At 43.4% G+C, this 22,241-nt stretch overlaps 1 long non-coding RNA gene across 1 annotated transcript; it reads right to left on the reverse strand.

Annotated features, from left to right (window-relative positions):
* Positions 1–610: 610 nt before the first annotated feature.
* LOC132538652 (uncharacterized) lies at positions 611–22,165 on the reverse strand. Its single transcript, XR_009550013.1, has 3 exons — positions 22,037–22,165; positions 5,964–6,078; positions 611–693 (listed from the first exon to the last, which is right to left on the reverse strand). It is a non-coding gene; the product is annotated as an uncharacterized LOC132538652 (long non-coding RNA).
* Positions 22,166–22,241: the final 76 nt, after the last annotated feature.

The following is a 22,241-nucleotide window of genomic DNA, read 5'->3' on the forward strand; positions in this document are numbered from 1 at the left end:
AGTGGAAATTTGAGGTTCCTGCTGTCTTAGGGTTCAAGAAGACAATGGATAGTTATTGTTATCATCACATTATTTGGTAATTGGGTTAAACTGAAAAGTCCCTTTGTTAGGATTTGCTATATAATACCCAACATCTTGTATATAGCTGCCACCAGTTGCTCCCTGGTCTAAGCTTTTGAGAGAGTCAACATATAGAAGACTCAGCCTATGTATTAAAAAGATTCAGTCTGTACTTTAAAAACTTTGAGACATACAATTTTTCCTGTCTCATATTAATTAGTGATTTATATGACTACAAATTAATAGGAGTATACATAAACGCCACTCCCACTACCAAAAGACTGTGTCCCAATCCACTCCCCACCCCTACACCCCCCACTGCCCTGGGAAGCCGAATGTCTACCTTCACCCTCACCCCAGGGTTTTTACTTTGGTGCCCTGCTCCACACTTTCCTATTCTTTAGCCCTGTGGGAGAATGGACCCAGGGTCATTATGGGGTGCAGAAGGTGGAAGGTCTGGCTTCTGTAATTGCTTCCCTGCTGAACATGGGCATCGGTAGGTCGATCCATACTCCCAGCCTGTCTCTCTCTTTCCCTAGTGGGGCAGGGATCTGAGGAAGTGGAGCTCCAGGACACATTGGTGGGGTCATCTGTCCAGGGAAGTCTGGTTGGCTTCATGGTAGCATCTGGAACCTGGTGGGTGAAAAAGAGTTAATAAATAAAGCCAAACAAGTTGTTGACTAATCATGAACCTAAAGGCTGGAATATTGCAGATGAGGATTTGGGGTCTCTGTTTTGGAAATAGCTAGTCTATTTTAGGTATATTCCAAAGGGCCCATGACTTTATTAGTTTTTGCCTGAACCTGAATCTGATATGCAGGTGGACCCAGGTTATTGTCTGGGGGGATGATATCATGGCTAGGAAAAGGGCTAGAAAGCTGGATCAGGGAACAGAGTAGCTCCCAAATATGGGGAAAGTGTATAAATATTGTTGACTGTAAAGCCCATCAATTTGATGTATGTTCAGCACAGGAGCCTGTGAAACTTCTGCATCCCTGCAGGTCTGAACTTGCATTCTGTGGTCATCAGTAGGAACACTCCGAGTTGCACCAATTTCAGGACCCGTCTTCTTCAGGTGGTAGATAGATTATGTTATCCAACCCCCCTTTGGATGATGGAACATTCTCTATCATTGTTGATCCACATTGAGGGCAAGGTCCTATGGGGACCCCCAAAGGGGTCCATTATGTTGTTCCTGATGGAGATGACTAGTGATTATGGGGAGAGGGATCTATTTGAGGTCTAGGCACATCGTGTCTGTGTGGGAATCCCAGGACTTCCAGACTAGGGCCCCAGCTGATGGGGTGACCTGATAGTGACTAAAGAGTCATCATTAATGTATGCCAGTCTCTTGCCCTCATTCAGCCTTTGTAGTCTTTACTTTGATAAGGTTATCTTTGGAGTGACTGAGGGAAGTGTAATGGGAAGTAGGTGAGGAGGTTATCTAGGTCTAAGTAGAAACTATTTCATTAGGTACTTTAAGGTGTCTTTTTAGGTCTTTCTACATGCTTGCTTCATTTATTGATTTACTGCAAACTATTGTGCCCTTTGGCTTTAAGATATTTATTTTGCCCTAATTTATGGATATATGTGAACATCTGCCCTACCTCATGGGACCTGGTCTATATCTAGTTTTTGTTAGTTTTAATAATGATTAAGAAGACTGTAAGAAAACAGGGATACAATTCCATACAGTTCCTACCACCAGAGTTCCATGTCCTATCTCCTCTATTGGAAATTCCTATTCTTTATCCCTCTGGGAATATGGGGTGCAGGAGGTGACTTCTGTAATTGTTTCTCTGCTGTGCATAGGCATTAGCAGGTTGACGACTGCCACCTCTCCAGATTCAAAGGAGGTCTCAAAACTTTACATCAGGCTCAACCTGACGCTGTTGACTGGCTACGGAAGAAGGGCAAACGCTAGAAGAAGAAGCAGGTTGATACATACCCCCAGCCTGTCTCTATCTTTCCCTAGTGGGGTAGGGCTCTGAGGAGGTGGGGTTCCAGGACACACTGGTGAGGTCCTCTGCCCAGGGAAGTCAGGATAGAATCATAGTAGCATCTGCAACTTGGTGGCTTAAAGCTGGTAAGACATAAAGCAGGAATTTTTTTCAATAAACAGGAACCCAAAGGTAAAAAGAGCAGATGAAACTAGGGGTTTTCGTGTGAGAAGCAGCTTAGGAAGTCTATGTGAGGTATGTTCCAAGGGGCCCACGACTTTAGTAGTTTTGTAAATTTGCAGCCATTTTTTATTTTCTCATAGGAACAAAGAAATAAAGTGATAAAGAGAGACAACTGCAGCACTGCTTCACCTCTCTTCAAGTTTCCCCCTTGCAGGTGGGGACTAAGGACTTGAACTCAGGTCTTCATGTTTGGAAACCTGTGCCTTTTATAGAGTGTGCCACTGCCTAGTCCCTATCCAGTCTCTTAAGGGAACATTTTAGGGCGGCTCAGCCCTTATTTCCATCTAGTTACTGAAACTTAATCACACAATCATATCTAGTTGCAGGGGAAGTCTAAATGCATACTTTTTTCTGAGTGTGTGACACCAAATACAATCTTAGTTCTGCTATTAAGGAATAAGAACGTTGTGTCTGTTTCATCAAAAGCTATTATTAAAGCATTCAAAATAAACATAGCCCAGGGCTGGACAGTAGCACAGCGGGTTAAGTGCACGTGGTGCAAAGCAGAAGGACCGGTTCAGCCCCCAGCTTCCCACCTGCAGGGTGTCGTTTCACAAGCAGTGAAGCAGGTCTCTAGGTGTCTATCTTTCTCTCCTCCTCTCTTGGTTTCTCCCTGTCCTATCCAACAACAACAGCTATAACAACAATAACAGTAACAACCACTACAAGGGCAACAACAAGGGCAAAAAAATGGGAAAAATAGCCTTCAGGAGCAGTGGATTCATAGTGCCGGCACCAAGCCCCAGCAATAACCCTGCCTGGAGGCAAAAAAAAAAAAAAGAAGAAAAGAAAAAAACTTAGCCAATATAATTATGTTAATGACTTTTGAACAATCTCTTTTTTGGGAATTCATTGTAGATTCCCATGATTTAAATAAATAAATAAATAAAGATGTGTGATAAATCTTTACTGGCATATCTCTAATTCAAGACTAAATAAATCTCACTATATTAACCCAACCTAAACAAAATAATAATAACAATACATCAAAGCTTTAGTTAATATAAAGTTTCTGTTCTGGAATATTACTTAGTAAAAGACTAATCAATTTGGAGTACCAACCCAGTTTTCAGGGACATCCAAAGGGTATTTAGAGTAGGCACAAAAGGACTGGCAAGATAGCTCTTCTGGAGAGTGTGCTTGCTTTGCCATGTGTGTAATCCAAGTTCAAGCCTGGCTCCCACCACACTGAGGGAAGATTCAATGCTGTCTCTCTCTCTCTCTCTCTCTGTCTCTGTCTCTGACTCTATTTCTTTTTTTAAATTTTTTTTATATTTATTTTATTTATTCCCTTTTGTTGCCCTTGTTGTTTTATTGTTGTAGTTATTATTGTTGTTGTCCTTGTTGGATAGGACAGAGAGAAATGGAGAGAGGAGGGGAAGACAGAGAGGAGGAGAGAAAGATAGACACCTGCAGACCTGCTTCACTGCCTGTGAAGCGACTCCCCTGCAGGTGGGGAGCCGGGGTTCGAACCGGGATCCTTATGCCGGTCCTTGTGCTTTGCGCCACCTGCGCTCTGACTCTATTTCTTTTTTTTTTCTTTTTTTCTTTTTATTTATTTATTCCCTTTTGTTGCCCTTGTTGTTTTATTGTTGTAGTTATTATTGTTGTTGTTGTTGTTGGATATGACAGAGAGAAATGGAGAGAGGAGGGGAAGACAGAGAAGAGGAGAGAAAGACAGACACCTGCAGACCTGCTTCACCGCCTGTGAAGCGACTCCCCTGCAGGTGGGGAGCCGGGGTTCGAACCGGGATCCTTATGCCGGTCCTTGTGCTTTGCGCCACCTGCTTAACCCGCTGCGCTACAGCCCAACTCCCTCTGACTCTATTTCTATCTGAAAAAGTCAGCCCAGGAAAGTTCCAGTGACAAAAGTAACAATAATTATGTTAATAGTAATATGGGTGGGCATAAAGGTGCTTTATCTTTTCCATGATCTTGTTTAGTTTGCAATACCTTCTCACATATTTTGTATGGATGGGTTTATTAATGAAAACAACAGGGGCTGGGTGGTGTAACCTGGATGGATGCCACGTTACAATGTGCAAGGACCCAGGTTTGAACCCACCTGTGGGGGAAGCTTCATGAGCGCTGAAGTAAGGTGAAGTAGTGTTGCAGGCGTCTCTCTCCCTCTCTACTGCCCCCCTCCCTCTCAATTTCTGGCTCTCTCTGTCCCCTAAATAAAGCTAATTAAAAAGAAAAGAAATGAAAAGAATATATACACAACTACTACTGAGGTGCAGCTTCACAGTCTTCCTTTGAACTGCCTTCCAATCAAATTGCAGATTCAGTTGCTAAATTCCTCTAATATGCTGGCACTGCCTCTGTTGTGACTACAAAAGTAATTAAAGAAAATAGAATGTTGCTGTCTCCTCTTGTGGACTTCGGATTACCAGATCTTCATGCTATTTAAACATTAGAGGATTACCTCTTAAATGCTAATTAGCATCATTAGAAAAGACAGTGAGACAAGGAAAAAAGAAAAATAGAGTGCTGTTTTTCTAGTGTGCAAATATCCCCCTTCACATTTAAACCATCCTACCTAGTGAAGCCTTTAGAGATAATGAAAGGAGCACAAGATATTGCTGCAAAGACATTTCTCCAAGCCAGGGTGAAAATCCACTATAAATAATACATTACAAAGCTGGCTGCTTTGTGCTTCCCTGTATTCTGATTCCAGTGTGCATTCTTCTCAGTATCAACAACTCTTTCAAACCAAAGTGTTCCCTGTTTGCTTCATTAGAAGATACATATCATTTCTTAAGATTATTTCAGCCAAGATTTCACTCAGAAGAGGGTTATAAAAAGATATTTTCTCAAACTGATATTTAACCCAAACACTTTGTTCCGTTTCCTCAGTGACTCATTCAAGTACCACAGAGCCTTTTGGGAATGAAAGAATATTCTCTAACATATCCTGTTGTGTCAATACCTTTTGCCACGTTGCAAGGTGTTTACTGTGGATTGAAGAGGATTATAACTGAATGCATAAGTTGGTGGGAATGCGAATTGGTACAGCCCCTTTGGAAGATTGTATGGAGAGTCCTTAAATAAAAATGAAGTACCTTATGATCCAGCAGTACTGCTCAGGCATTTATTTATCCAGTGGATACTCAGAATTCTAATTCAAAGGGACATATGCACCTGTGTTCACAGCTGCATTATTCACAAAAGCCCAAGAGTGGAAGCAGCCTAAATGCCCATCAACAGATGTCTGGCTAAAGAAGCGATGGGACAGATAGATTTTGCAATCAAAAAAGATGATATTGTGTCCTTTGGGACAAAACAGATTCAACTGGAGGTGATGATGCTTAGAGAAATAAGACGTGAAAGACAACTGTCAGATGGTTTCACTCATGTGGAATTTAGAGAACTGATACACATGAACTTGTCAAAAAAATCTAAACAAAACAGAAGCAAGCAAACATTAAGACTTGTGAGAACTATGGTAGTTATCTTTGGGAGGCTAGAGGGTGGGGATACACAACTTCTGTGGTAGGTGTGGTGTGGTACTATACACCATAATCTTCTAATCTTGTAGCCAACTACTGATAACAAATAGAAACTATTAAAATAACAATTGCGTGCATAGAACAATGCTTCATTTTAGTCAAGGTTGTTGCTTGTCACTTGGTCTTCATTTTTTTTTTTTTAGGACATTGACAATTTTCTACATTTTTCTTTTGATAGAGGGTGAAGCAAAGAGAGATGAGGGAGAGATACCTGCAACTTGAACCTGGGTTCTGAAGATCCTCATGCATGGTAACATTGTACCAGGTTTATCACCATCCAGCTGGGTCCTTTTTTATGGACAAAAGTTGTTTTTCCTATTTCATGCCTGCACATAAGATTACAATGAATCATTTATCTAGTACTGGCCAAGGAAAATCAGTCATGTGCTTTCCTAACAATTTGGACTTTGGTTCAAGAGGTTTTGCATAAAAAAATAAAACATTGGACTTTCAAGTGTGAGGTCCTGAGTTCAATCTCTGGCAGCACATGTACTAAAATGTGTCTCTCTCCCTTTCTAATAATAATAATATTATTAATAGTAATAATAATAATAATACATTTTAAAAGAAGACTATGGAGGGGGCTGGATGGTGACACACCCGGTTAAGTGCATATACTACCATGCACAGGGAGACAGGGTTTGGGCCCTGACTCCCTATCTGCAGGGGGGACACTTTACTAGCAGTGAAGCAGGTCTTCAGTTATCTTTCTCTCTCTCCCATTCTCTCTCTATCTTTCCCTCCCTTCTCAATTTTTCCCAGTCCTGTCATATAAGTGGGAGAGAGAGAGAGAGGAAAAAAAAACAACAATGGAAAAATGGCCGATGGGGTTCATAGTGCTATACTGTGCCCCACTAAGCCGCAGCAACAACCTGGGTGGCAATTAAACACATAATATGGACTTCAAAACACCTGTACTATCTCTGCAAGTTGCTATAAACATGAAAGCCAGTTTGGGGGAGTGCAGAGTGGCCATATTTTGCATTTCAACAACACAGAGATCTCTTTTGGAGACAAAGAGAAGCAGAAGGGAAACCATTAGGATTCATGTGACTCTCATCTATTTCGGTTACTTGTATACATTGACTTAAAGTGGTTTGTCTCCAACCACTTGTCCTTGAAACCTGATGAAAACCTTGAAACCTCTCTATGCCTCAATGTTCTAACCACTGAAAGATAAAAAAATAAACCTGATAATACTTTGTTCAGCCATCAATACAGATGGGACTGTACTGATGCTCAGCTTGGCACTCAAAGCTGTCTTTGTCTTTCCTAGTTGGAAAAATGTCTTTCCTAGTTGTATTTATGCACAATTAATCTTTATGCAAACCTAAGCCACTATTATTATGAGAGCTCAGGCAAATGTTAATGGCTAGAGACACAATAGACAAAAAAAAAAAAAAAAAAACCAGGGAAATATTCATGATTAGCTCAGAGGATTCAAATAACACATAAACTGAGAGGGTCAAAAGTTAGCTGCCAGTGGCAGATTAATAATTGTTTCAAATTTTTTTGAAAAGGTTTATGTTACTTATTTTATATGAAATAGACAGTTACAAAAGGAGACAGAAAAACCAAAGTGCTGTTCTGGTTATGTGATATTTGAGGGATTGAATTGGGAGTCTTGGGCATATAAATTCTATGTTCAACTGGATAAGCTATGTTCCCAGCTGCTATATAAATAAATTTTAAGAGAATTAGGTAAAGGATAGAGGATGTGATTTTTACAGCTGCCTGAACAGTCACTGTTAAAAACATAATTAATAAAATGTAAAATAAAGAAATAGTTCTAAGAAAATTTTTACAATCCAGAGTTTTCAAATTTAATTGTTATAAAATACTTGGAATTGTTTCCAAATGATTAGTTTACTAGGCAACTATATAATTATTTCAATTATCAAAGAAATCGACTCCTTGATAATTTTTACAAAGATATAGGGAGGGGCTGAGTGTTGACGCACCTGGCTGCATGTACACATTACCATGCACGTGGACCCAGGGTCAAGCCTTCAGTCCCTGCCTGAAGAGAGGGAAGCTTCAGGAGAGGTCAAGCAGTACAGCAGGTGTATCTCTTTCACTCTCGCTATCTCCCCTTCTCTGAATTTCTTTATGTCCTGTCAAACTGTCTTAATAAACAAATATTTAATAATAAATAGATTTTTAAAATTTTCCCTTTTGTTGCCCTTTTTATTGTTGTTGTTGATGGATAGGACAGAGAGAAATGGAGAGAGGAGGGGAAGACAAAGAGGGGAAAAGATAGACACCTGCAGACCTGCTTCACTGCCTGTAAAGTGACCCTCCCCACCCCTGCAGGTGGGAAGCTGGGGGCTCCAACCGGGATCCTTACTCTGGTCTTTGCACTTCATGCCACATTCGCTTAACCTGCTGCACTACTGCCTGTCCGCCAATAATAAATGGATTAAAAAATATTAAATATATATATACATATATATATATATGTTGGGCAGTACACCAGCTTCCCCCTGCTTAAATGCTGCGGTTTATTTACATAACCAGTTACCTAAGAACCGCCCTGCCTGCAGGGCATTGATTTAAATATCCCCACTGGTTCGAACTCTCTTTTTGCTCTGCCCCTTCTCCTAGTCACACCGTTTTCCACCACTCTCTTTTCGCTCCACCCTCTCTAAATCATATCCTGTTTCCACCCTACTTGGCGAGTATAAATACAGCTGCTCTTCTGATTAAACACACTTGGAATTGCCTTCCCGCTCTAAGAGTCCCAGAGTCTAACTCCCGCGATGCTAGCCCAGCACGAGTTCCTGATCCCTCTCCCACGCAGCAGCCTAGGTTGGCTCCAGTTGAGTTCTCTCCAACCCAGAGAGCACTTGCTCAAGAAAAAGCACCTTCAGGCTATCCCGGCATATATATATATATATATATATATAATCTTGCTTTTTTTCTTTATTTTTCTTTTTCCTACCTGAGTACTGCTCAGCTTCAGTTTATGGCTGTGGTGGGTGGGAGGACTGAACCTGGGACTTTGAAGCCTCAGGCATGAGAGTCTCTTTGCATAACCATTAATGTTATCTACCACCCCCAACTTCTCTGTCTCTATCCAAAATAAACAAAATTATTAAAACATTAAAAAAAACTGGATCCATGCATATGGCAAAGCAGCTCATTATCCAAGTGAGCTATTCCATCAGCCTAAAGTCTATCCATTTCAGTGTTGCTCTAACTCCAAAATACCCTCGCAGTAATTTTTTTATTAGTGACTTAATATTGATTTACAAAATCACAAGGTAACGGGGGTCCAACTCTGCACCACTCCCACCACCAGTGTCCTGGATCCCCAGTCCCTCCATTGTGAGCTACAGCAGTTCTCTCAAGGTTGCAGACATGGGTTGTTGCTGAGGACTTATTCTGATGCAGTCTCCGCCCCCAGGTTTTTCTATGCCCCGCTAAATCCTAGAGTGCCCCCTTTCAACCAATCCTGGCTCCGCCCCCAGGTTTTCCTATGCCTCGCTAAATCCTAGAGTGCCCCCTTTCAACCAATCCTGGCCCTACACGTCACCCCTGGTTGTCGCCCAATAAAAAGCCCCCTCACCCCTCCCCTCGCTCTCTCTGGGCTCTCGGCTCTCCCTCTCTGAGGTCTCGCTCCCTGCTCTCCCCCCATGGTCGGCCATTGCTGGCTGGCTCCACGTGGTCTGAACCAAACCTCCCCCCCATCCTATAATAAAGATCTGTGTACCCCTTTGCTCTGGACGTCCGCTCTCTTCTCCGCGGTGCAGCCCGACACCAGACCACCTCAACAACATCTGGTGCCCATCGTGTTCCGTACCCACACCACGCCCGGCCTGAGGTCTCCGAAACCGCCCAGACACAGGTAAGTGGCATCCGCCCACTTCTGTGGCCCCGCGTTTCCCTCCACTATGGGAAATTTCTCGTTTTATGAGGAGGTGTCCCAGTCATTATCTCTTGACCTGGGACAGATTCCCGCTGTCATAAAAGGTTTAATTTTCGCTACCCCTTGGATTTTTTTAACTGTGGTCGCCACTTTCAAGATATGTAAAACGTGGTATGCCATAAGGATAAGTGACCTTGAGGCTGAGGTACGAGAGTTAAATCACATGTGCTTAAGACTTAGACATCCTAAGCGATCAGCGGCTAAACCCAAGAATTCCGTTCCCACAGACACGCACACGTGTTCGGACGCTCCTCCTCTGACCCCACCCCCTTCCACCTTTCAGGTTTCAGCTCCGCCTGCGTTCCTGAACCCTGCCCCTTCCGTCCCGGTTTCAGCTTCGCCCACGGCCCCTGCCTCTGCGGTTTCAACTCTGCCTGCAGCTTCTGCGTTCCTGAACCCCGCCCCTGCCCCTGCTGTCCCAGTTTCAGCTCCGCCTGCAGCTTCCATTTTCCTGACCCCGCCCCCGGCCCCTGCTGCCGCGGTTTCAGCTCCGCCTGAGGCTTCCTCGTCCCTGACCCCGCCCCCTGCTGATACATCACCATTAAGAGATCTAGTGGCTGAGATACGAGAGCTAAAGGATATTTTTTCAGCATTTAAGGATTTTAAACCATGTGCAGTCCACCCCGGGAGCTCCGTCCCCGTAGATATGCGTTTAGTCTCCCCTGCAGCCACTACAGCAGTTTCTACTGAACTTTCCACTTCTGTAGCTCCCTCTCCCGCGCCACTGGACCAAATCCACACATTCCCGGTAAACTTGGCCCCTTCTAAACAAAACCCTCAGCCGTGGCAGCCATATTCCTCGAAAGAACTTGGAACGCTCAGGTAAGCAGTCAGGGAGGACGGTATGCACTCTCCATGGACCAAGTCCGTTTTGAGAAGCTTTTACCAGCATTTAAATACACCACAAGACTGGAAAGAACTGGCTCGTGCTGCACTCCCAGACCCTCTCTATCTTCAGTGGCAGGCATGTTTCCGCGATGAGTGCTCTAGGCAATCGCAGGAAAATAGTAACAAACAGATAGAATGGAATTCTGATGCTTTGTTTGGAGCAGGAGCTTATGAATCTGGAGCTCAGCAGGCAGAAGCCAGGTTTCCAACTGGTTATTTTGAACAGGTACGCATCTGTGCAACACAAGCATGGGAAAGGGTGACCACACCTGATGTAGATCCATCAGCTCCCATTAACTCTTTTCACCAAGGCTCTGATGAGTCAGTGGCGAGCTTCATCTCAAGGGTGAAGAGAAGCTTAGAGAGAAAGGTTTATAATCCTGACGTCCGCACACTACTCCTGCGCTCTATTGTCTGGGAAGGCATGACACCACAATTCCGTCAGGTATGCCTTAATCTTAAACACCTACACCCAGATAATTGGATTCTAGCGACACAGGAGCTTACATCAGGCAATTATGGGACACCCGCTACGACGCAGGTCTATGCAGTTGCCCCACGTAAGCAAAACGGGGCCTGCTTTCAGTGCGGTCACCAAGGACATTGGCGTAACCAATGTCCTGATAAGTTGCGACCACGCCTCCAGTCAGGGAAACCACGCCTCCAGCCAGAGCAACCCCGCTTTCAGTCAGGGAGCCAGAGACCACGTACTGTTTGTCCAAAATGTCGTAAGGGGTTTCATTGGAAGAGAGATTGTTGGTCCCAATTTCATAAAGATGGTTCGCCCCTGAATGGTACAAATTCGGGGCCTGAGATTTTGTGGACCACTCCTGTTTTAGAACAAGGTCACCCTTCTATGACAGTAAAGATTGGCAATATTCCTTTTAAATTTTTGATTGACACGGGGGCAGCAAAGACGATTTTAAGGCAAGAAGAGGTTCCCCAAGATTGGGAACTCATCCCTGGACCCAGTTTACATGGAATAGGAGGGATGACAAGAGCATTTTGCACACGAGACTCGCTTATGTGGGAAGACCCAGAAGGTTCTACTGGACACTTCCGCCCTTTGGTAGCTAATATTAGCACCAACTTACTGGGCAGGGATCTTCTGGAATGTCTTAATGTTAGGATATCCACAGACGCCTCTGCAGAGCGTAAAACTTATTCCCGTGATACCAGGTCTATTCAGCACCCCCAATACTAAATGCCACTGTTCGTAGCCAAACACCCCGCTTAAGCTGGCTTTCTAATGAGCCTGTCTGGGTGGAACAGTGGCCTTTACCTAGGGATAAGCTAAAAATTTTAAAAGAGCTCGTCCGAGAGCAGTTGTCCTTGGGACACATTCATCATTCTCGAAGCCCATGGAATACTCCTGTCTTTGTGATTAAAAAGCGCTCGGGAAAATGGCACCTCCTTCAAGATCTCCGTGCAGTAAATAAAACCATGCAGGTCTGGGGCTCCCCCCAAAGGGGTTTGCCTCTTGCTTCTGCAATTCCCACGGGAATTCCAATCATAGCTATTGATATACAAGATTGTTTTTTCTCTATCCCCTTGCATCCGCGAGATTGTAAACGTTTTGCCTTCTCTGTTCCGTCTATTAATAATGCCAGCCCCGCTGACAGATTTGAATGGGTGGTGCTGCCCCAGGGTATGGCCAATAGTCCTACAATTTGTCAGGAGGCTGTTAAATCTGCCCTTGTCCCATATATTCATAAGGGCCTTAATATTTTTCATTATACAGATGATATTTTAATATGGGGAAAATCAGATACAGATCTCTATGCCTTACGTGATTTTCTCATTCCTGCATTAAAGAAAAGCGGCCTTAATGTAGCCCCTGAGAAGATACAGCTAATCCCTCCAATATCCCTCCTAGGTTCAGAGATTTCTCTAACGCAAATTCGTCCCTTAAAACCTAATGTTACCTTCCCTTCTAACCTTACTCTTGCTTCTTTACAAAGTTTTCTAGGAAATTTAAATTGGCTTAGGCAGTATCTCTATCTGCCCACAAGCTGCCTCCAACCACTGTTTGACCTGTTGAAAGGAAACAAACAGCCCTCTTCAAAACGTAAGTTAACTCCCGAGGCCTCCTTGGCACTGGAAAGGGTTAACCAGGCCCTCCAGGACATGCACCTTGTTCGATTCTCCCCCTCCTCTCCAGTAAACCTTCTAATCTTCAACTCCACCCCCACAGTAGTAGGGGCACTGTGGCAAGACCATGGGGTTCTCGAATGGCTTCACACGCCAGTAGGAGGAGCTCCAAGACTCCTCACTGAGATAGATGCGTTAGCATTCATGGTTAGCCAAGGGAGAAATAGGTCTGTGCAGGTCTTAGGGAAAGAACCGGATTTAATCATTCTGCCCTTTTCTCTCACAGATACAGAGTGGCTTATACGCCATCATTCCCGCTTTGCCATAAGCTTCGTGGGGTTTCCAGGACAAATAGATAACCATTTTCCTTCTAATAAATTGATAGCTTCTTTACCTCTTCTGCCTCTACTAGCACCTAAACTTTTCTCTCGGGATCCCATTCCCTCTGCTCCTACAATCTTTACTGATGGCGGAAAAAGGGGAGCTGCTGCCCTTATATATTACCCAGACAAACAATCTCCTAAACCTCTCTTTACTGAGCTTCCTGATAATTCCCCTCAGTACAAAGAACTTTATGCTGTTTTTCTTGCACTAAAAGCTGTACCAGAATCCTTCAACCTTTTTTCTGACAGTGTGTATACTGTTAACTTACTTCCATGGCTTGCTCGTTCGTATGTGAAAATTGATGACAACCCACTTTCCCCTCTCTTGATTCAAATCGCCTCTATGCTCTGTTCTCGAACCCAACCACTGTATATGCAACACCTTCGTTCCCACAGCCCTCTTCCTGGTTCCCTGTCCGAAGGGAATGCCGCAGTTGACCGCCTTGCCTCCACAGGAACTTTCCCAGTCTCTGTCTCTGATCCTGCTAATTTTCACTCTCTAACCCATGTTAATCTTAAAGGCCTTCAAGCTCGATTCCCTGATGTTCCTGTACCACAGTTAAAACATATCCTTGCTACATGCTCTTCTTGTGCAAATCTCATAAAGACACCTGCTATCCAGACCCTTGGGGTTAACCCCCGAGGTTTAAAAGCTAATGCTATTTGGCAAATTGATGTCACCCACATACCAAACTTTGGCAAACAAAAATATGTGTTTGTCTCAATTGATACCTTTTCTAAATTTATGTGGGCTACAGCTCAGACAGGAGAAAGTGCTAAAAAGCTTGTAAGCCATATGCTCTCTTGTTTTGCCGTTATGGGGGTACCATTACTTTTGAAAACAGACAATGCACCTATGTTTTCAAGCAAACAATTTAAAGATTTTTGTTCCCTCTGGAATATTACTCATACCACGGGCATTCCCTACAATCCACAGGGACAAGGCATTGTCGAAAGGGCCCATCAAACACTGAAGGCTCAACTAAATAAAGATAAAGGAGGAACATATCCCCCCAATATCCAGCTAGCAAAAGCCTTAACTACGTTAAATCTCTTTAATATTTACAATAACTCAGCCTTACCCCCTATTATTCTTCACTGGCAAACACCATCTACCCTCCCATCTATTAAGGTGAAATGGAGAGACCCACTCGATAAAGTTTGGAAAGGGCCTGACCCATTATTGACCATGGGAAGGGGTTTCGCATGCATTTTCCCTCAAAATTTCTCTAAACCTGTCTGGGTTCCTGCCCGCCATGTCCGACAATACCCGCAGGATGGCGCTGTTATTCCTGAAGAACAAGAAATACTACAAGAGGACCAGATGCAGGATACATCCCAGGACCCGTAATACGACATGGCAGAACCTGCAAATCTGGCTCACAGAGACCTCTCTCCTACCCTTTCCCTGTATGTCTTATGTTATAACTGGCCAGTTGTTTTTGTGAATGAGTGTGTTAAATGACAAAATTTTTTTTCTTTTTTTTGCATGACCCATCTGCTTGGAGTACTCTAAAAGGTTATTGGCCTTATATAAAAATGCTGGACGCAGCCAAAGTTTCTGGAGACGTCCAGAAACATTCCAAAAAATTTTTTTTCTTTCTCCCTCTTTTGAATTTTATATATAGTATTGGTATATATGTAAGTGTTTAGTCTTAAACTGTGTGACTAATGACAGATTTAAAATTGTTTTTAAATAATGTGTTTTTATAACAAAAGTTCTTTTTCCTCCAGTTTGTTATAACTAAATGTTTATGGGTATGTCTCAAGTTTGGTAACACTAACTTAACGGTCAGAAGTGTAACCCTACAGCTACACTTTTACCAGACAAGGTAAATATTAATTGTTAAGGTAACTTACTATTTAGGTAAAAGTCTAAATGTTCAACGTGACTATTCATTCCCAAAACTAAACTATATAAATTTTATATACAGGACACCTTTGAAGGGCCCCCAAAGGTGCCCTGTAAACTATCTTGTGGAAATTAATCCACAACGGATCTGGCATCAATCTGGCACTGTAAACGTTAAAATCATTGTCACGAATATGCGTTAACTCTCTAAGCAATTTGAGTCTGTTTAAAATACATATTTTAGCTAAAATTGGTCTCAAGATCCTGCGGTAGAGGCTGCTACAGGAGGTCACATTAGATGACCTTTTAATAAATCATAAAGAGATTCTAAACCAATTATAATCATCGAGGTACCAACTATAACAAACCTATAACTTGTTACCAGTTCAAATTAACCACGAGAAGCAGATTGTTTGTGTTTCTTTCACAGGAACCCCGGAAAAACCATCTGAACCCCTGCACACCCTGACGTCACTCACTAGATGGCACGACTACCGTGGCACACCCCCCGAAACCCTAGATGTCACTCAACGTGATCTGAAGAACCTGATACACGAATTCCAAGGACAGAACTTTCTTCATGCCTGGTTACCGTTCCTGCTTCTGACCTGCTTGTTACGTGTTGGCAGTTCCAGCTAGCTATCTACAAAAGAGCAACATTCCAGCAGCTGACCTCCCTCATGCAGCGTTGCATCCCCTGCCAATTCCTCCCCTAGCCATCTACTTCGGACTGAGACTTGTATCGGACTTTCTGACATACCCTATATACATTTTACACAATTTTGAAGCAGCTTATTTCCCTTCACGCTGCTGGTTTTTCATAGACTAATCCTGAGTAATTCATAGACTTTACAGACTGTTGCCTTGAGGACTATACAATGCCAAATAGCCCCTCTGTTTGGTGGGTCATGCCTCCTGCCGCCCCCTCATTATGTACCCTTGCCCTTTTCCCCACTCAAGCAGGGAATGTTCCTTTACACACCAATCCTTCCCTTCACACCCCACTGACTTTTACTTCTCCCCTTCGTGTCCCTTCCTATTTTGTTATGTCATTTAGGCTTATGTCCAAAAGGTTTCTGCCCCATGATAGTCTTTTATAGACTTTGTACATCTTATGCAATTACTAGATAGAAAGATAGAAAAGATGTAGAGATACTGTGAAGAGATGGTTGAGCAGGCTGCGCTTAAACCTATGAGTCTCTCCAGGTAAGTCTCTCTCTCTGAAGAGGGGTTGAGCACAGGAGGACATTTAAATCTCACAAGGTTGGCAGCCATTTAAGCCTTCCCTCCTCCACAGAAAGTCCTACATCTTCCCACCTGAGCATGGCATTCCTCTAAAACATTTAAGCATGCTCCATTTTTCTTTACTGTGTCCATTTAGATATAAAGGGATAGGAGGAGATGTTGCTGAGGACTTATTCTGATGCAGTCTCCGCCCCCAGGTTTTTCTATGCCCCGCTAAATCCTAGAGTGCCCCCTTTCAACCAATCCTGGCTCCGCCCCCAGGTTTTCCTATGCCTCGCTAAATCCTAGAGTGCCCCCTTTCAACCAATCCTGGCCCTACACGTCACCCCTGGTTGTCGCCCAATAAAAAGCCCCCTCACCCCTCCCCTCGCTCTCTCTGGGCTCTCGGCTCTCCCTCTCTGAGGTCTCGCTCCCTGCTCTCCCCCCGTGGTCGGCCATTGCTGGCTGGCTCCACGTGGTCTGAACCAAACCTCCCCCCCATCCTATAATAAAGATCTGTGTACCCCTTTGCTCTGGACGTCCGCTCTCTTCTCCGCGGTGCAGCCCGACACCAGACCACCTCAACAACAATGGGTCAACTGTTACTTCTACAACCATCTGTCTGTATTTGCACACATTTGGCCTCTTTCCCTCTCTGGTGCCATCTTCCCTTCCTTTCCAAGTCACACATACACCTCTTATTACATCCAAATGTCCCTCCCTTTTCCCCCTCCTCCCTCTCAGTTTCCTGATGGAGTTGGAGTTCACAGCTCTTTGTTCATCTTCCCCCTACTTTTCTCCCTGACTAGGAGTATGGATCAAAATTGTTCTTGGGGTGCAGAAGGTGGGAGGTTTGGGGGCTTACATGGGTTCAGTCACTTATCCAGCCCTAGCAGTCTCAACAATATCTTACTATCAAAAGGTTCTGCCTCTAAACCAGTGGCTGGCATAGAAACAGCAGGCACACACTCATATTACAGGGACAGAAGAAGGGGCTGCATTTCCAATTGCCCAGATCTAGCTCACAGGCAAACTGGTAGACTTACACCCTCAATGACTATTTCCAAGAAGCTGCTTTAAAGACAGTACATCGTTTTCTCAAACATTAAAATAGAATTAACAAACAAGCTAGAAGTTCCTCTTCTGTGTATACACCCAAAATAATCAAAAATAGGGACTCAAATAGTTATTTATGTACTTAATGTTCTAAGCTTATTCTTATTGTATTTATTTATTCCTTTATGTTGCCCTTGTTTTATTATTGTAGTTACTGTTGTTAATGATGTCGTCTTTGCTGGATAGGACAGAGAGAAATGGAGAGAGGAGGGGAAGACAGAGAGGGGGAGGGAAAGAGAGACACCTGCAGACCTGCTTCACCACCTGTGAAGCGACTCCCCTGCAGGTGGGGAGCCAGGGGCTCGAACCGGATTCTTACGCCGGTACTTGTGCTTGGTGCCACCTGCGCTTAACCCGCTGTGTTACCTCCCGACTCCCAGGGATTCTTCTTATTTTTTATAATTATTTTATTTTTATGTATTTGTTTTGGATAGAGATAAAGAGAAATGGAGAGGGGAGTAGAGATAGAAGGGGAGAGAGATGAAAGAGACACCTGCAGGTGGAGACTGGGAGATTGAACCTGGGACCCTGCGCAATGTGTTTCCAACCACTTGCACCACCACCTGGCCCTAATTAGTATTTTTTAAAGACAGAGAATGCAGAGAGGGAGAGGGAGAGGGAGAGGGAGAGGGAGAGGGAGAGGGAGAGGGAGAGTCTCTGAGATCATAGCACCAAAACTTCTTTCAATACAGTGGGGACTGGGTTTGAAGCTGGGCTGCACATATGGAAAAGCAGCACATTAATCAAGTGAGCTGGGTAGAGGAGATAGTAAAATGGTTATGCAAAGAGACTCTCCTGTCTGAAATTTCTTGGTCCCAGGTTCAATCCCCTGCATTATCATAAGCCAGAACTGAGAAGTGCTCTGGTAAAAAACAAAAAATAGAACAATCAGGTGAGCTATTTCACTCATTTTCTTTTATTCTTAAAAGTATAATAGTAGAAGCAGGGTCAGGGAGATATCTGAACACTAGAGTCCCAGACTTATATTCTTGAGATCATAGAGGCCCCAAATTTAATCCCTGGCACCGCCACGTGAATAATGCTCTGGTCTCATTCTAGCTCAAGAAAATGAATGATTTCTCTGTCCTGTCAAATTAAAAGTAAATAAATAGGTCTTTGAGCTTGTGGAGTAGACACCATGAATAAGGCTTACCCTTCTGAATTAAAGAAAGGAGAAAAAAAAAAGAACAAAACCGGGCGCCAGGCAGTAGCACAGTGGGTTAAGCACATCTGGAGCCATGTGCAAGGACCAGCATAAGGAACCTGGTTCAAGCCCCCAGCTCCCCACCTGCAGGGGGGGGGGTCACTTCACAAGCGGTGAAGCAGGTCTGTAGGTGTCTATCTCTCTCTCCCCTCTCTATTTCTCTGTCCTATCCAACAATGACAGCAGCAACAACAACAATAATAACAACAACAATGATAAACAACAAGGACAATAAAAGGGAAAAAAATAGGCTCCAGGAGCAGTGGATTCGTAGTGCTGGCACTGAGTCCCAGCAATAACCCTGGAGGCAAAAAAAAAACAACAACAAATCTATGGCTAAGAAGCTGTTATTGAAATTAAATGGTGGTAGATATTTCCAAGGAATACTATGGGGATGTGATCCACTTATGAATCTCATGATAGATGCATGTGTGGCCATAGCAACTAGTGGGCAGCAGAACTGGAATGGTGGTGACATGAGGAGATACATGCTTTGCCACAAGTACGACAACGTCTGCTCAACAAGAAGTCAGTTGCTTCCATATTTCCCCTCTTCCAAAGAATCTTTTCACTTTACTATAAAAAACTGGGTTGTGGGGCCGGGTGGTAGCGCAGTGGGTTAAGCGCACACTTAACGGGCATAAGGATTCCAGTTCAAGCCCCCGGCTCCCCACCTGCAAGGGGGTTAGCTTGCTTCACAGGTGGTGAAGCAGGTCTGCAGGTGTTTGTCTTTCTCTCCCTGTCTTTGTCTTCCTCTCTCCATTTCTCTCTCCTATCCAACAACAACAAAGATATCAATACCAACAATAATAACCAAAACAACAATAAAACAACAAGGGCAACAAAAAAGGGAGAAAATTTAAAAAAAGCCTCCAGAAGCAGTTGATTTGTGGTGTAGGCACCAAGCCCTAGCAATAACCCTGGAGGCAAAAAAAAAAAAAAGGTGCAAAAGGGTGAACTTGGATAACTTTATGCTAAGGGAGAGAGGCCAGTCATAAAAAGGGGCATTCTGGTGCCAGGCAGTGAAGCATCTGGGAGACCACACACGTTACCATATACACAGCACCCAGATTCAAATACCCAGTCTTCACCACGGGAGGAGCTTCATGAGTAGTGAAGCAGTGACACAGGTGTCTCTTTTTCTCTCTCCCCATCTATTTCCTCTTTCCTGCTCAATTTTTCTCTGTTCTATGAAATATAAAAAAAAAAAAAAAAGAAAGGAAGAAAGAAGGAATGAAGTCACGGTTAGGATCAAACTCAAGGTGTAAGCAAGAAGATTAACCAAAGAAGTAGCACTTCTAACTCCACCTGTTTGTTCTTTCTTTCTTTCTTTTTCCCCTCCAGGGTTATTGCTGGGGCTTGGTGCCTGCAAAATCTACTGTTCCTGGAGGCTATTTTTCCCATTTTATGATAGTAGACTTGTATTTAGCCGTTACCATTTTTTTCCCCTTTTGTTGCCCTCGTTTTTTATTGTTGTTGTAATTGATGTCGTTGTTAAGACAGAGAAACGGAGGGAGGAGGGGAAGACAGAGAAGGGCACAGAAAGATAGACACCTGCAGACCTGCTTCACCGACTGTGAAGCAACTCCCTTGTAGGTGACGTGCGGGGCTCGAACCCGGGTCCTTCTGCCAGTCCTTGCGCTTTGTGCCACGTGCGCTTAACCCGCTGCGCTACCGCCCGGCTCCCTTATTTTCCCCATTTTGTTGCTCTTGTTATTGTTGTTGTGGGACAGGACAGAGAGAAATCGAAGGAGGATGGGATGACAGAGAAGGAGGAGAGAAAGACAGACACCCGAAGACCTGCTTCACAGCGTCTGAGGCAACCTCCTTGCAGGTGGGGAGCCCAGAGCTCAAACCCGGATCCATAAGTCAGTCCTTGGCGCTCAGCTCCATGTGCGCTTAACCAGCTGCGCTACTGCCCAGTCCCCTCCACCTGTTTTCTTAAACAGGCAAAGGTAGCATGGATAGCACTCCATATATTCAATAAACCATTTCTCTAAAATTAGTAGAATATTAAACTTTAACTCTATCTGCAATAAACATTTTCCATAGTAAAATACTGAAATTTAAGTGTATTGTCAGTATAAGAGTTTTAATAAAGCATAGCATGAAAGCACCAGTATTTCATTTTAAATATAGGACATTTTTTTCTTTTTATATATACACCCTTAAACACAGAGAAAAATGCTAGAGTGCAGGAATGCTAATAAATAGTTTAAAAGATCATTTTGTCTATGTTCTTAAGTGCCTACCAATTTCCCTTCCTTCCATTTCCTTTTTTGCTCAGAGCAACCTTCCTACTTCAAAAACACCACAACCAACGTCCTTGAAAGTTTTTAAAGTCAAATTACTGTACTCGAAGAAAATAAGCACTTTCTGGTCCCACCCAACCTAACAGGTCTTTCCTCCTCCTCAGGGCTGAAAATACAATGGATCTTTCTAAACATCAATGTGTGATTTAGTTCTTCTTTTTCTATCATTAGTACTTTTGGTTAATGACTATTTTTTAAAGCAATTTTCCCTAGTCATCAGGACATGAATCAGTCATAAAAATAAAATGCACCAACATGAATTTTGCAATTTGCATTCAACAGTAGTAAATCCGGGTAAACTGTTGTGTCAGGAAAAAATCTGATTAGCGTGAAACTCCTCCCATGGTTTCTTAATCCAAGTCAATAATAAAAGTCTGTTTAAAGGTTGCTTCTCCTGGATCACGAGCATCTGTTCGAGAAATGGAGCTCAAATAACAAGAGAACACAGATACCTGTTTACTGTGATCCTTATAGAGATAAACCACTCCAGGCCTGCTAACTTGTAATTACTTAAAAATACACTGTGCAAGGAAAGTAATTTTGTTAACTTGCATTTAAATTATTAGCCCTTTTATCTGTTGATAAAAATATTTTAATTATTGTTACTATTATCTTGTCAGTTCAGGACCCCAGAGACAAAAGCCTCAGATTTCTACCTGGTAAACTATGATAAAGGTAGAAAAGTAGCACAAGCAACTAAAATTACCTTTCAGAAGGGAAACAGCAGAAAATGAGGACATTTTTTGAATAGTATCTGTTACCTTACAAACTAATTTTCCAGAGTCTTGACTAAGTGCTTGGTTAATGAATAATGGTCTGAAGCAGAGCAGAGTTAATAGTTATGATGGTAGGACTGGTTAGAGTAATACTGAAGTCAGCTAATCTCACTGTCAGCTCTTTCTGGAATCGTGGAAAACGTGGTCTGTAAACATGCTCAACTAAAAAAGGAAGTTAATTGTCTGAGTGTTGGTAAATTTGATAGGTAGTCCATGTTTTATTATTTTAAAAAAGTGGCTCCCATTAAATTGTACAGACTACCGGAAGAGTCGATCAAGAAGGGTATCATGCACCCGTTTCCCTCCAAAAAATTTTATTTCCATTTCCTAAGCATCTTCTTTTGTTCCTGCATTGCAGGGCTTCACCATCCGCGGCTGATTACTGCAGATACAATGAGAGAGGAGGGAGAGAGGGAAAGACATTACAGCACCAAAGCGCCACCCCAACCCCAGTGCGGGGAGGTGGGGCTCGAACCTGGGTCCCTGGGCATGGCGAGCTATCTCACTGACCCTTCCACGTAGCATTTTGCCAGCTAACAGTGGTGCGGCCCAGTAAGAGGAAATCAAATTCATTTTAAAGCCGTCTTCCTTGCAAGCTCTGTGCTGTTTCTCCAAAATGGGGGGCGGGAGAGTAGAGGTCAGTTCACCCCTAGTAGGCGCGGCTAGGGCGACTGAGTCGCACGGCGGTGACGTCACCTTCACGGGGCGGGGCGCC

This window comes from Erinaceus europaeus, chromosome 5 (genome assembly GCF_950295315.1).
Source record: "Erinaceus europaeus chromosome 5, mEriEur2.1, whole genome shotgun sequence".
NCBI lineage: Eukaryota > Metazoa > Chordata > Mammalia > Eulipotyphla > Erinaceidae > Erinaceus > Erinaceus europaeus.